The sequence below is a fragment of the Colobus angolensis genome, unplaced genomic scaffold (genome assembly GCF_000951035.1).
Source record: "Colobus angolensis palliatus isolate OR3802 unplaced genomic scaffold, Cang.pa_1.0 Scaffold378, whole genome shotgun sequence".
NCBI lineage: Eukaryota > Metazoa > Chordata > Mammalia > Primates > Cercopithecidae > Colobus > Colobus angolensis.
Genome location: NW_012117132.1, coordinates 1083314 through 1097573, shown reverse-complemented (window position 1 = coordinate 1097573; position 14260 = coordinate 1083314). Strand labels below are relative to the sequence as shown.

At 37.1% G+C, this 14260-nt stretch overlaps 1 pseudogene across 1 annotated transcript in view; it reads right to left on the bottom strand.

The window, feature by feature from the left end:
- LOC105520305 overlaps window positions 1–14260 on the bottom strand; it is a 95644-nt pseudogene that overhangs the window by 41069 nt on the left and 40315 nt on the right. The window contains exon 2 of the transcript XR_001003107.1: window positions 11415–11510. The product of XR_001003107.1 is annotated as a 26S protease regulatory subunit 8-like (transcript). The remainder of the gene's footprint in view (window positions 1–11414; window positions 11511–14260) is intronic.

Here is a 14260-nt window from a genome sequence, read left to right as displayed (position 1 = left end):
TATATAACATATATAAAATATTATATATTTTTCCACTAAACTGTAGCTTTAAGTTGTCACATATGATAGCAGTAGTTTTCTAATTAACCTCCCACTCCCTACACCCTTACATATTATAGGACTAATGCTGTCATGCAAGACTTACAGACTTCTAACTTGGAATTAAATAACTATGAGATTTTTAAATAACATATTGAAAGAAAAATTTTAGATTTGTTAGCATTTTAGATAATAGAGTCCTCCCCCAAAGCAATCTATACATTCAATGCAATGCTGTCAAATTACTAATGTCATTTTTCACAGAATCCAAAAAAATCTGTTCTCAAATTCATACGGAACCAAAAAAGAGCCAAAGTAGCCAAAGCAAACCTAAGCAAAGAACAAAGCCAGAGGCATCACATTACCTGACTTCAAACTATACTACAAGGCTATAGTAACCGAAACATCACGGTGCTGGTACAACAACAGACACAAAGACCAGTGGAAAAGAAGAGAGACCTCTGAAATGAAGCCACATACCTACAATCAATTGATCTTCTACAAAGTCAACCAAAATAAACAAAGGGGAAAGGGCACCCTGTTCAATAAGGGGTTCTGGAAAAACTGCCTAGTCACACGCGGAAGAATGAAACTGAACCCCTAGCTTTTACTATGTATCAAAATTCGCTCAAGATGAACTAAAGACTTAAATGTCAGACTTCAAACATTTTAAAAATCCTAGAAGAAAACCCAGGAAAAACTCTTCTGGACATTGGCCTAGACAAAAAAGTTTATAGTAAGACCTCAAAGGCAAACGTAACAAAAATAAAATTGACATTTGGGACTTAATTAAACTAAAGAGCTGCTTCACAGCAAAAGGAATTCCCACAGAGTAAAAAGACAACCTACAGAATGGGAGAAAGTATTTGTAAGCTGTGCATCAATAAAGGACTAATATCCTGAATCTATAAGGAACTTCAATCAACAAGCAAAACCAACCCCATTAAAAAGTGGGCAAAGGACATGAACAGACACTTCTCAAAAGATGACATACAAGCAGCCAACAAACATATGGAAAAATGTTTATCACCACTAATCATCAGAGAAATGCAAATCAAAACCACAATGAGATACCACCTCACACAAGTCAGAATGACTACTATTAAAAAGGCAAAATACGGGCCGGGTGCAGTGGCTCATGCCTGTAATTCCAGCACTTTGGGAGGCTGAGATGGAAGGATCACGAGGTCAGGAGTTGAAGACCAGCCTGGCCAACATGGTGAAACCCCGCCTCTACTAAAAATACAAAAATTAGCCAGGCGTGGTGGTGGGTGCCTGTAGTCCCAGCTACTTGGAAGGCTGGGGCAGGAGAATTGCTTGAACCTGGGAGGCAGAGGTTGTAGTGAAGCGAGATGGGGCCACTGCACTCCAGCCTGGGCAATAAGAGCAAAACTCTGCCTCAGGGGAGAAAAAAAAAAAAAGTCAAAATATGGCCAGGCACAGAGGCTCAAGCCTGTAATCCCAGCCCTTTTGGAGGCCACAGTGGGTGGATCACCTGAGGTCAGGAGTTCAAGACCAGCCTGGCCAACATGGCAAAACCCCATCTCTACTAAAACTACAAAAATTAGCCAGGTATAGTGGTAGGTGCCTGTAATCCCATCTACTCAGGAGGCTGAGGCAGGAAAACTGCTTGAACCCAGGAGGTAGAGGTTGCAGTGAGCCAAGATCAAGCCACTGCACACCAGCCCGGGCAACAGGGCGAGACTCCATCTCAAAAAAAAAAAAAAAAAAAAAGTCAAAATATAACAGAGGTTGGTGAGGATATGGAGCAAAGGCAAAACTTACACACTGTTGGTGGGAATGTAAATTAGTTCAGCCCCTGTGGAAAGTAGTATGAAGATCTCTCAAAGAACTAAAACCAGTACTCAGTACTACCATTCAACCCAGCAATCAATCCTACTACTGGGTATCCACCCAAAGGAAAAGAAAGCATTCAACCAAAAAGACACCTGCACTTGTATGTTTATTGCAGCACTATTCACAACAGCTAAGTCATGGAATCAACCTAGGTGCCACATCAATGGTAGACTGAAGAAAGAAAAAGTGGTACATACATATATACCATGGAATACTACACAGCCATAAAAAAAAGAATGAAACAATATCATTTGCAGCAATATGGATGCAGCTAGAGGCTATTATTCTAAGTAAATTAACGTAGAAACAGAAAATCAAATATGGCCATGTTCTCACTTATAAGTGTGAGCTAAACAATGGGTACACACAGACATAAAGATGGAAACAGGCGCAGGGAACTCCAAAAGTGGGGAGACAGGGAGGGGGACAAGGGTTGAAAAACTACCTATTAGGTACTATGCTTGCTACCTGGGGAATGGGTTTACTAGAAGCCCAAATGCCAGCATTACACAATAGATCGATGTATTAAATCTGCACATGTACCCCACCTCCTCAACTGAAATTTTTTTTAAAAAAGGTTAACAGGGCATCTACAGCATGTTTACCTCTCAAAGTCAAGAGTAATACTTCTTAGTAATAGCAACAGGTCTTGTTAACTTTAGCACTCATTACCTGTGAAGAACTATGCATGATTTCTCATTTGATTTTCACAGTAACTCTATGAAGACAGGTACTATTTCTAGTCTCATTTTTTACAAGAGAGAAAACCAAGACTAAGATTACACTCCTATTAAGTGACAGAATTAAAATCTGGACTCAACAAGCTGAATTTAAAGTTTGAACAAAATACTGCTATACTTTGTAACAATTTAAACACAAATTGGTGCTACTTTTGGGCAGCTATGTGTATTTATAGAAGGGAAGTAAAATTGAATTTAGTGCCATATAAAATGGGCTTACAATTTTGGTAACTGGATGAGACTGTAACTCCTGTCAAGTTTCTTATATGACCATTTCTGATCCATTATCTTTATAAAGTAAACATCTGCTAAATTTCTAATTACTCCATAAAACAAGAAGCATTTTAGAAATGTTAACAGTAATGGAACAAGGTAAAATATTATTTTTTGGGTTACAATAACATTTTTCTCTTTTTGTTTGGTATTTGTGGTTTATGGTGTCTCTAGGTACGAATTTATTTTTATTTATGCCAGTTAGGATCACTGTGCTCTTTCAATCTGAGAATTTCTAGCTTTCAGCAATTCTATAAGGTTCTCCGGCATTTCCCTTCAAATAATGCCTCTCCACAATTCCATCTCTTTTTCTGCGATTTTTATATGTATGGTGGATGCTTTCATTCCAGGCTCCATGCCAAGTACTCTCTCATATTTTCCATGCTTCTCTCTCTGTTACACTCTGTGTAATTCCCTCAGAACTACCTTATACTTGACTAATTCTCCTTGCAGCTCTATCTAATCTGCCACTTAACCTATTTATTCAGCAAGACTCTAATTTCAATGATTAATGTCTAGTTAAATCTGAATCTTTTTCAAAACTTCCTGTTCTTTATTTACAGTGTCTTATTTTTTCCCGTATTTCCTATTCATGTTTATAATTTTAACAATTAGAAAATAAAGCTGTTCATTTTAAACATTCTTGGGGGTAATAATTCTTGTATCTGCTTACTCTCACTCCTTATTTGTCATTTTTCATCACAAGTTCACCATTAATAGAGACTGTATGTTAGTATAGGAATCCCCTATGGGTTGACGAACAGTTTTGGATTTGTTTCTGCCAGGCTATTCTGAGATATCACCTACTTTGAGATTTTTGTAAGGCAGTAAAAGGGATTTGATATTTGCTATTGCCTTTAACATTACTCCATGGAGAACAGTTAGTTTGTAATATAAAAAATAGCTCTTCAATTCTGTCTCATAATGTAAGCTTTATCAAGTTACTTAAGACTACAATTAGGGATCCACATTTAAGTTAAAACTCAACCATAGAAACCACCAATGTACATAAATGAACAGAGACATCAAATCAGAGAACAGAAACCTGCCACAGAAGGCAAAGTTCACACATGCTCAGGCAGCGATGACTTAGACTTTCTTATTCAAAATTCTGCTTAGTAGCTGGCAAGTTTTCTTTTCTTTTCTTATTTTTTTTTAACTTCAGTTAAAAAAAATGCCAATTTCAGAAAGCATCCTGAATTCAGAAAGATTAAAATGTGTTTTGAGGGGAGAATCTTAAAACCAAGAAAATGTAGTATATAAGGCAGAAGGCAGGCTTATAACTTGTAATGGTACCTCAACTCCCTGTAAGACCAAATTATATCTACAGTGGGAAAAAATATGCTCTTTCCTGCAAACGTGTTAGACAGGAACCCAGATGATTAGCAGGCTGCATGTGGAATCAAAGTGCTGATACAATCACCTGCAATATTTGTGTGAGTTTGACAAAACAGATTCTCCCATAGACAGTGTAGAAATTGGCCACTGTTTTCATCGCTTTTACTTCAGAACAAATTGCTTTCCAACTGGCTCAATCTTTCTTCAAATATGTTTACTTTAACAGGGTAATAGTCACATCTTGCTCCGTCCATAGAGTTGGTCTTCTTTCTGATGATTCTGAATAGCTGTTTTGATTCACAAGTTTCTAATTTAACTGCCAGAAGACAACTTTATTTCAAGTTGTACCTCTTCTAAGTACACATGCACAAACATAGTACCAACTACAAGTAAAACAAAGATTCCTTAAATATAAATACACCTTACTGCCTTGAATCACAGAAGTCTAAAGTAAAAACCGAACTTTATATGATATAAAGTATACCATGATCAGGTATGGTTTAAAGACCAATACAATCAAGACTAAGAATTTGCTACAACAAAGCTACAGTAAGATATGATCTCACCCCAGTTAAAATGGCATTTATCTTTAAAAAGACTGGCAATAACAGATGCTGGCAAGGCTGTGGAGAAAGGGGAACCCTTGCACACTGTTGGTGGGAATGTAAATTTGCACAGCCACTATGCAGAATAGTACAGAGGTTCCTCAAAAAATGAAAAAGAGAACTACCATATGATCCAGCGATCCTGTTACTGGATATATATCCAAAAGAAAGGAAATCAGTATATCGAAGAAATATCTGCACTCCCATGTTTACTGCAGCACTATTCACAATAATCAAGATATGGAATCAACCTAAGTATCCATCAACAGATGAATGGATACAGAAAACGTGGTAACTATAAACAATGGAGTATTATTCAGCCATGAAAATGAATGAAATCCTGTCATTTGCAACAACATGGATGGAACTGGAGGACATTATGTTAAGTGAAATAAGCCAGGCACAGAAAGAAAAGTATAGCATATTTTCACTCATTATGTGGGAGCTTAAAAAACAAAACAAAACAAAACTGATCTCATGGAGACAGAGAGAAGAATGACGGTTACCAGAGGCTGGGAAGGGTACTGGGGAAGGGGGGATATAAAGACGGTTTGATTAATGGGTACAAAAATACCCAGTCAGATAGAAGGAATAAGACCTAGTGTTTGGAAGCACAATAGGACAACTACAGTTAACAATAATTTATTGTGTATTTCAAAATAACTAGAAGAGCAGAACTGGTATATTCCTAATACAAAGAAATTATAAATGCTTGAGGTGATGGATGTCCCAATTATCCTGATTTGATCATTACACATTGTACATTTGTATTTGAATATCACATGTACCCCTGTAAATGTACTATTATGTACACATAACAAAACTTCTTTAAAAACTAAGAATTTGCTAATAATATTTAATTCACTTTTTGGCTTGTCTGAAATATCCCAGAAGATAAGGAGCAAGGAAATGAAGAGTCTCTATACTCATAAAATCTGTATTAGGTTCATAGACTATACAAGGAATTACTAGGTCCATAAACTCAACAATGAAGCACATGAAAGAGAGAAAAGTATATGAAACAGGCAGTCCTTGACATGAAGGCAATCTATGTTGAAGAAGACTCACTGTGGCATTCTTAATTTTTTTCAAGCTTCCAAAATACCATCTGCAATAGATAATACCACCTACATCATTCAAAATCCTTCCCTGCTCTGACAGCCTTGGGCATCCCATTGGGACCTCTGTGAGCCAGCTGCCCAACCCCTGAGAGCTTCTACCTAGTCAGCCAATTTCTTCTTCAGGTACTAGGATGTGGGTGTTCCGATATATTGTGCATTTAAAAAAATAAGAAGGTTTTGGTGAGCCAGTCTGAATAACCAATATTTCAAATATCATCTCTGTGAGAAAGAGTCTGAAACTCTAAACCATCAACTTATATTTGAATTTCTGGAACTCATCCAATTCAGGAGCTTATCTATATAAATATATCCAGTCTGAAGAAAATAAGCCCCACTATTCTTGTGTTATAACTATGAATGTTTATAGACAGTTAACAATCACTAAACAAACTTCAAAATTTCAGATCTAGCTACTTTGGAAAAGGCTGCAAAAAGTGTAAGTTAAATAAGCACTATGCTGAAAAAAAAGTTCTTGTTTGAGCACTAACACAATTTAGAGGCCCAATATACCTGATGCATCTCTCTATACAATCAACACGCAGGAATTCAAATACAAAATTGTGAGGAATCCAGTTGACTAAAAAGATTCCGTTTTAGAGATTCTCTGGCTTCACCTTGTTCTACTTTATAATAATCCTAGATGGTTTGCTTAGGTATTAAAGAGGCCAATTTCCATTTGGACTCATCACCTGTGACAGACTTTTTTTCTGGGGGGGGGGTTCTGCTTTAAAACAAGGCGGTATTAGAATTCCTCTTGCCTATGATAGGAAAGTACATTATTAATCTGCCACCTCTCTGTAACCCTCCAAATCAGTCCAGGCAAAGTTCCTTTCTCTTTCACTTACTCATAACTGGCCACTGTCCAAGAGCTAGTTTTAAAACCTCAAAATCTATATACAGTTTTTATTAAGAGGCTGTATTTGCTTCTTGCTGTGAATGTTTACACAGTTAATACATACTTTGAATTTTTTACCTCTACAAAAGAAAAAATAAAAGAAGCCAGGCATGGTGGTATGTACCTGTAGTCCCAGCTACTTAGGAGGCTGAGGTAGGAGGATCACTTGTGCCTAGGAGTTTGAGGCTGTAGTGTGCCATGACGGTGCCTATAAATAGCTACTGAGCTCCAGCCCGGGCAACAAAGCAAGATCCTGACTCTAAAAACAAATATATATATTTTTAAATTTTTTAAAGGTTTCAGTCAGCAACTTTAAGAATGCCTATAACTATTTACTTTACATATTGCAAGAAATTTATTAATTTCTAGATTGAAATACTGTCAAATATTTAAAACTCAAAATATTTGGTTGTTACAGTATCCCCAAGCAGAAGGTTACATATCAGTTCTTAAGACACCAAACAAGTGATCTAGCAGAAAAGTTTAATGACTTAGGTATAGTCAAATCAGGAAATTAAAAACTGTCAAATATCCCAATCTGACCAAAAACAAGCAATGGGGAAAGGATTCCCTATTCAATAAATGGTGCTGGGATAACTAGCTAGCCATATGCAGAAGACTGAAACTGGACACCCCCCCCACCCCCCACGCCAACTTCCTTAAACCATGTACAAAAATTAAGTCAAGATGAATTAAAGACTTAAATGTAAAATCCAAAACTATAAAAACCCTGGAAGACAACTTATGCAATACCATTACAGACATAAGAACAGGCAAAGATCTCATGACAAAGGCATCAAAAGCAACTGCAACAAAACCAAAAATTGACAAATGGCATCTAATTAGACTAAAGAGCTTCTGCACAGCAAAGGAAACTATCAACAAAGTGAACAGATGACCTACAGAATGGGAGAAAATTTTTGCAAACTAAGCATCTGACAAAGGTTTAATATCCAGCATATATAAGGAACTTAAACAAATTTACAAGGAAAAAGCAAATAACCCCATGAAAAAGTGTGCAAAGGAGATGAACAATTTTTAAAAGAAGACATAAATGTGGCCAAGAATCACATGAAGAAAAGCTCAACATCACTGACCATTAGAGAAATGCAAATCAAAACCACAAGGAGATACCATTTCAAGCATCAGAATGCCTATTGTTAAAAAGTCAAAAAAATACATGTTGGAGAGGCTGCGGAGCAAAAGGAACACTTAACACACTGTTGGTGGGAATGTAAATTAGTTCAACCACTGTGGAAGACAGTATGGCAATTCCTCAAAGACCTAAAAACAGAAATACCATTTGACCCATCAATCCCACTACTGGGTATATACCCAAAGGAATATAAATCGTTGTGTTATGAGACACATGCATGCATATGTTCACTGTAGCACTGTTTACAGGAGCAAAGACATGGAATCAACCTAAATGCCCATCAAATGATAGACTGCATAAAGAAAATGTGGGTCCATATACACCATGTGAATACTACACAGCCATAAAAAAGAAGAAGATCATGTGCTTTGTGGAAACATGGATGGAGCTGGAGGCCATTATCCCCAGCAAACTCACGCAGGAACAGAAAAGCAAATTCCACGTGTTCTCACTTATAAGTGGAAGCTAAATGATGAGAGCACATGGACACAAAGAGGGGAACAATACACACTGGAGCCTACCAGAGGGTGTAGAGTAGGAGGGAGAGGATCAGAAAAAAATAACTAATGAATACTAGGCTTAATACCTGAGTGACAAAATATCTGTAGAACAAACCCCCATGACACAAGTTTACCTATATAACAAACCTGCACATGTACCCCTGAACTTAAAAGTTAAAAAAATTGTTAAATATCACAATACCCAAGAAGACTGTATTCTAGGTATATTTCACAAAAAGTAAATGTACAGAATACTAAGACTGTTTGTAAATATATCATTATATGGTCAAATAAATTTGTGATTTTCAAATTGAGAGAGGCTTAAGATTTATGTATATTTAAAGGCACTCGTATTAAACATAAACAATTATAGAGTATAAGAAGATAGTGGAGCAAGTATGAAAAACAAACCCAAATACTTTTAATCTCAAATTTTGAAAGAGAACACTTTCTATTTCTTAAATAACTAAACTTGAAGTAGACAATGCAAAGTAGCCAATTCAATTTCATAATGCAAAAAGGTTAGGATATAATCAACAGATAAATTTACTATGCCAAGTAATTGCTAAAAACCACTTTCACATTTCATCAGCAAATGAATGGGAAAGTGCCCTACTGTCAACCCTATAATAGGGTGGCTGAAGCACCACCATACTAGAAAAAGTGAAGGAGAGGGAAGAATTGAGAGACTGATTCTTAAATCAACTTACAAAACACTATCCAAAGTAATATGCTCATTTCAATGTTAAATTCTATCCCTTCCAACATTTTGGTTACCTGAGGAGAAATCTCAGATAAATGTTGCTATATTTACTAAATTTTTCATAGACTACTTTTATTTAACCAATTAATTCTTAGCTCAAAGAAATCAGTGACTATTACTATTAGTAGGCTGTAAGCTCCATTTCTTTTCATTCACTGCTATATCTCTAATTCCTAACACAGTACCTCGCACATAATCAATGCTCAAAATATTTGTTGAATTTAGCCAATCTTTCAATTGGCTATAGTGTTTATTGGTACCCTTTCTACACATTTCAGGCCAAAATTTACATTTTTTTTTTTTTTTTTTTGAGGCGGAGTCTTGCTCTGTCCCCCCGGGCTGGAGTGCAGTGGCCAGATCTCAGCTCACTGCAAGCTCCGCCTCCCGGGTTTATGCCATTCTCCTGCCTCAGCCTCCGAGTAGCTGGGACTACAGGCGCCCGCCACCTCGCCTGGCTAGTTTTTTGTATTTTTTAGTAGAGACGGGGTTTCACCGTGTTAGCCAGGATGGTCTCGATCTCCTGACCTCGTGATCCGCCCGTCTCGGCCTCCCAAAGTGCTGGGATTACAGGCTTGAGCCACCGCGCCCGGCCCAAAATTTACATTTTAAAAAAATGAAATTTCTCTTAAGCTTTTGAAGTCTGTTTCTTCATAACATTTTGAAAAAAAACTTTCATTTTTCCTTTATCTTATTCTATTCATTAGTTAGGACAGAACTCCTTGATTTTTTTTCCCCCAAGTCTATTCCAAAGTATGCCAAGGCTACATTTAAAATATTCCCTAGGTTTTGGAATATCTAGAGATTTTGTTCAGGAAAGAATGGAACAGTCTGAAACACCAGACCTAACAAAAACACCAGTTAGCTCCAGAGCTCACAGATTGAATTTGTCTATGGGAGGAAAGACAGAGACATATATGCACAGCATAGGTAGAGTTTTGGGTTTCTCTTACTGACTTTTTCTCCCATTAGGCATCTATTTAGTATTGAATAAACTTTTATCCTCCCTACTCCTAAATATGTTCCCTTCGTTTACTCTTTACTCTTAAACAAAAAGAAAAAAGTTGCAATTTCAATCATGCTTACTTACTTTTGAAAATGGCCACAATGAACATTACATTTTACTTAGGCTTAACTCAAAATATTTTATTTCAATGCAGTTCTCAAGGTGTGGTCCAAAGAATCTTGTAGAGTAGGAGAAGTGGAAGAGCCTTTGAAATCCTTTTAGATCAACAAACTAAAAACGATTTTCATGGTAACACTAAAGACAGTATCTGGCCCCCCTTTTTTTTTTTTTTTTGAGACAGAGTCTTACTCTGTCTCCAAGGCTGGAGTGCAGTGGCGCAATCTCGGCTCACTACAACCTCCACCTCCTGGGTTCAAGTGATTCTCCTGCCTCAGCCTCCCGAGTAGCTGGGATTTCAGGCATGCACCACCACAACCAGCTAATTTTTGTTTTTTGCTTTTTTGTTTTTTTTTTTCTCTTTTTTTTTTTAGTAGAGATGGGGTTTCACCATGTTGGCCAGGCTGGTCTGAACTCTGGACCTCAGGTGATCTACCTGCCTCTGCCTCCCAAAGTGCTGGAATTACAGGTGTGAGCCACCGTGCCTGGCCGTATCTGCCTTTTTCATTCCCATTCTCTCCAGCATAGCAGTAGAGTTTTCCAGAGGACACAGATGTGCCATATCACAATAAACTGAATGAAAAAGCAGATACGAGAATTCCTTGTCATCAAGCCAGATATTAAAGAGTTTGTTAAAAATACAGAAAATGCCACTCGTCACTAAATATTTTGTCTTAGAAAATTTACTTTTCATTTAAATGCTGTCAACATAATTATATTTATGTTTAACAAAATAAATTTAAAATTCTAAATTGTTTTAATTCTAATATGACAAATATTGATAAATATAACCCACGTAAAGAAAAACTCTTTGAAGTCCTCAATAATTTTTTGAAGTGTAAAGAAGTCTTCAGATCACAGAATTTGAGAACCACTGCATTAATGCACTAGTAAAAACAGAGAGAAAACAAGGTCGTTCTTTCCTTTTAAATTAAATTTGAAACATGAAATTCATAAAATGCAAGGTAATTCTAACTAAAAATATTATTTTAAAGCATTGGACTTACCATTATAGGTTATTCTTGGCTTTGTTAAACACATTACAAGATGCAAATCCATTTCATCTGAGGGTACAAATTTTGAGCATACAGGGCACTTAAATCCTAAAAATCAAAAGAAACTCAAGTTACTTAATTATTCTGAATATCCAAGTACGGCTTTTAAAAAGCATGGAAGATCAAAAAGCATCTGAAACTTCAACATTACACTTACTGCATTACACTGTTTATGTACAACTCAAGTTGGGAAAATTTTGTGATTATAATATCTGACTTTTGTATCAGTTTATGAAGATGATCTCCTAATCAAACAAAACAAGTTCAAATGAGAGGGATGCAGTCCACTAGAAACTCCTGTATCTCTCTCTAATGTACTGGCGCAGTTATTCTCATTTTTAATTTTTTTTTTTTTTTTTTGAGACAGTGTCTGGCTCTGTCACCCAGGCTGGAGTGCAGTGGCGCGATCTCAGCTCACTGCAACCTACGCCTCCCGGGCTCACGCCATTCTCCTGCCTCAGCCTCCCGAGCAACTGGGACTACAGGCGCCCACCACCACGCCCGGCTAGATTTTTTTGTATTTTTAGTAGAGACGGGGTTTCACCGTGTTTGCCAGGATGGTCTCAATCTCCTGACCTCATGATCCGTCCGCCTCAGCCTCCCAAAGTGCTGGGATTACAGGCTTGAGTCACAGCGCCCGGCCCATTTTTAATTTTTTATATTAACCTGTACTCATGATTTCATGTTGTTATAAGCTTTGTAATCTTACCACTCTTGTGGAAATTACCTTTACCAAGTTGGTATATTATACTGTGAGTCACAAGTTTTATAGTTAAATAGTACCTTAGACACTATTCTACCTCAATAACTTTAAAAACTTATCTGATGCAGAATGTGAAGCCTTTCAGAACAGCAAAAACAGGTCTAGAATCTAAGACGCCTGACTTCTACTTTAATGGTCTTTCTGCCACACCATGGCACTAAGGTCATAATGAAAACAGAAACTAGCGTCAGATCAGGGTGCAGGTTTTTCCAGTCAATTTTTGACACTTAAAAATTAGCTAGTTTCCTACATTATTCATATGCGCTACCAAGTATTTGCCTGAAGCACTCCATTCAAAATAAATTCACATAATAAAAAAGGGACTATTTGATGTATTTAGCTCTGTTCTGCCCCCTCACTTACCAAGGTAAATGTCCCATCCCTGCCTTCTTCCTGCTAAGACAGTCTTCAGATATACCATGTTCCCCTGCTGTCCTACTGCTCCCTCCCCTGACACCCTTAAGGTGCTTGGAAACCTGAACCCAGAGAGCCAATTTGTAGTTTGGCTAGGCACAAATCAGAAGTGGAACAAAAAGATAGCATAGGCCAATCATTTTTTTTTTCTTGGAAATATGATTAAAAAACAGTGAGAAACTATATTGGCCAGCAGTGAAGAGCTTAAGCAGAAACGTCAAAAGTAAATAAAAGAGAGACAGGGGTGTCCATGACGGTTCCGGTGTAAGCTGAACTTACAAGAGAACAGAAACTATAGGCAAGCACAGGAAAGAAGGCCACATGAAGACGAGGGAGCTAGAGTGTAGACAGGAGCGGAAGCACTGAGAGAGACAACTAAGACAGGTGGTGAAAGAGACGTTTTGGCAGCTCTCTAGTTCCAGCACATGTGTTCTCACAGGAACTGTCCTCCCTTCACTCTGATGTGAAACTCACTGCAACCAAATAAGTGAGGCTAGAATTATACCTCATGCCAAACTTTATAAGGACTGGGAAAAAGATTTTAGCACAGCTAATCCTCCAGGTATTCAATTTCCTAAATGAAATATATGATTTTGGACAATGTTTCTCAAACTGTATTACATGCATTTTAAAAGAAAGGAATAAAGGTATATTTACTTCAACTTCTTGAAAACCACCAAAAAGAGAGAGAAAAAAAACAGGAAAGAGGATTCGATTAAAACAAGCTTGTCCAACGCATGGCTGAATGTGGCCCAACACAAATTTGTAAACTTTCTTAAAACATTATGAGATTTTTTTGCGAATTTTTTTTTTTAGCTGATCATCTATTGTTAGTGTATTTTATGTGTCGCCCACTGAAGCCAAAGGATTAGACGCCCCTGAAAATGAAACTATAAAAAATGTGGCCCAAGGAAGCCAAAAGATTAGACACCACTAAAAATGAAACGACAAAAAAACTATAATGGCCAAACACAGGCTACAACGAATACAGTGAAACTGATCAAGTATAGGGAGAAAACAAAGAGATTCTAAAACTGCAACCAGATTTTAGGCATCAACTAACGAATTCCTGTCTTGAAACTTGAAAAATTTGCTTCCCTGAAGTTAAACTTAGCATAAAAGAGGGCAAGAGGCAACTGATTTGAATCATCAGAACCATCTGGGTACTGGCAAACTTAAACAAAAGTGCAACATTGTGAACCTAAAAAGCCTCACTTGAGAGCCATCCAACTGCCTACAAAGTAGAGCCTAAGGAGAAAAATAGTACATACAAAGAACCACCTGGGATTTCTAGTTAAATATAGTGAACTAACCATGTTTCTCTCTCCTCTCCTCCATAAACCTACTAAAATGAATATAAATAAAATTTAATAAAAATGAGTTAAAGAAGAACTTGAAAGAAGTCGGCAGCAAATGAGGAAAAAAAAAATAGATGAAAGCATCAATGGCACTGAGCAAACACAGATCCTGAATGTCTAAGTAAGCCAATTCTCATTAAATAATTCCCAAAGGACTCCGGCATCTGGAGCTCCATGACTTCCCAAGACAGTAGTGATACATGAGGCCAAAATCTAGACTGACTGAAAAACTGAATAAAAAAACAGATCCCCAAGTCCCCAGT